Source organism: Papaver somniferum, chromosome 11 (genome assembly GCF_003573695.1).
Source record: "Papaver somniferum cultivar HN1 chromosome 11, ASM357369v1, whole genome shotgun sequence".
In the NCBI taxonomy this organism is placed as follows: Eukaryota; Viridiplantae; Streptophyta; class Magnoliopsida; order Ranunculales; family Papaveraceae; genus Papaver; species Papaver somniferum.
This window is the reverse complement of record NC_039368.1, coordinates 120327734-120329873: the sequence shown is the minus strand read 5'-3', so window position 1 is coordinate 120329873 and position 2140 is coordinate 120327734. Positions and strand designations below refer to the sequence as shown.

Here is a 2140-nt window from a genome sequence, read left to right as displayed (position 1 = left end):
TTTATATGCTTTTGAGTTGCTTTTGCGTATTAATCATCGGTACGTATATGATATATTGGTGGATTTTAATGAAACAAGTTCAGATCTAAATAAAAAATCATGTTTTATGTTTATTTCATTAGAAGATCTGATATTTTTATGGTCTTTGGTTTGATTTTCAATTTTCTTTTGTGTATTAACCATCAATACATATCTGACGTACTGTTTTCTTTTTTTGTTTACTATGAATCTATAGGTTTTCTCTTATTTTTTTGGTTTGATCCAGGAGTACATATATGTTGTACTGGTTAAAACTTCTTCTGATTTTGTTTTATTCAGAGTTTTGCCACTTTTTTTGGTTTGATCCATGAGTTCGTATGTGAAATACTGAAGTATGTGCTTTGATTCGGTTATATTCATGGATTCATCACTTCTTGACATGTAATTGAGTTTTTAGTTTATGAATCCGCGGTACGTATATGTTGTACTGATAAAAACTTCTTTTAATTCTGTTTTATTCATAGTTTTGCCATTTTATTTTGGTTTGATCCATGAGTACGTATGCGAAATACTTAAATGGATGCTAGTTTTGTTGCTGTGTTTTAATATTGTTATATTCTGGTCACATTTACAGGTTCAATATTTCCAACGGATACATACTCTATATGTAAGCAGTGAGGCAGATACATACTTAGATTTGTACGTAGTGTAGCAGATATGTACTCAGATTTGTAAGCAGTGTACCAGATATGTACTCAAATTTGTAAGTAGTGTAGACACACGTTTGGTAGTAATGGGTATTATGGACATTTCCATGTTTTAATTAATTTTGGACCTGCGAATAAAAAAAAGATCCGGTTGGACCCTATTATAAATAACTATATGGACTAGAGCTGGCAAACCAAGCCAAAACCCGCGGGTTAGCCCGTCCCGTCCCGTGAAAACCCGCACCCGTCCCGGATCGTAACTAAACAAGACGGGCGCGGGTTGTATAATTAATGGCTTGTGAAGAAACGGGTTAACCCGGCCCGTACCGTGAAACCCGCGGGTTAACCCGGCTCATTCCTCACCATTAGGCCGCGTGTCACAGTAATGTAAGCCTGTTACGTACGTGTCACAATATCTTGTTTCCCTCATATAAAAAGTTAAAAACGAAGAAAGAAACCCTAACTCCCTAAGCCTAAGCCGCTGCCGCCTTCATTCTTCCTCTTCTTTTCTTCTTCCCTGCTGAGTCTTCTGAATCTGATGGCAGGTACGAATCACAGTCACAGAACAACAAATTGAAATCTAAAGATCAAAGTTTAAAGGCTAGCAGGTAACAACAACATACTTCAAAGTTTTACCCAAGATTTTTCTCTTCACTATTTCCAGATATCATTTTTTGTCTCTGAAATTTTCGTGTAACAGCAGAAGAAGATCGATCTCATGTATTTAAAGGTTCACTGTAAAGGTTAACTTCAGATCTCGTGTTTGAATTTCGGATTTCATCTTCTTACAGTTACAATCAAAAGTAAGTTTTCTTTTCTTTTCTCGTAAATATCATCAAAATAAAACATGGGTTTTGGTAATCAATTGTTAATTTCTTAAATCTAACCCCTTTACTTTTTTTATTCATTCAGTCTACCGAGAATACTCATACCAGCAGATGAAATACTAGCCTTTTTTCCCAAATTCTAATTTTATTGTTGGTAATCTCTGCTGTAGTTTGCACATAGGATATTTAGATTCTTTAATTGGTAATTTTGGTTGTGTTTATCGATTTGTCCCCCACAATTTATCTGAATACTCTTGTCTCTCTGTCCTGCAACTTAATTACTGTTTAGTGATGAACAAAATCTCATCTGTAACCTTTCCATGGAACTCAGGGGGACATCAAGCACCATCTTTGATTAAATGTACTGGGGAGAGAGTGAGTCCTTTTGCCTCCATGTGTTGTTATTGCTATCAGTTACTGCATCTTTTTCAGTTCAAGTTATTCTTCAATGTTGTGTTTAGTTGTATGATTTGGTTGGAATATTCGACTATATCAGTAGTGGAATTTGAGGTCTGAATTTCATTGACATTAGGTTTATATATGATGAACTATTAGGTACGATACTGGTAGGTCAATTTGTTCTGTGATGTCTCTTTCTCTTAGAAATCAATGATACACCTGATGAAG

At 35.0% G+C, this 2140-nt stretch overlaps 1 long non-coding RNA gene across 1 annotated transcript; it reads left to right on the top strand.

The window, feature by feature from the left end:
- The first annotated feature begins 1071 nt into the window (after positions 1-1071).
- LOC113321651 lies at positions 1072-1633 on the top strand. Its single transcript, XR_003346819.1, has 3 exons — positions 1072-1294; positions 1387-1489; positions 1599-1633. It is a non-coding gene; the product is annotated as an uncharacterized LOC113321651 (long non-coding RNA).
- Positions 1634-2140: the final 507 nt, after the last annotated feature.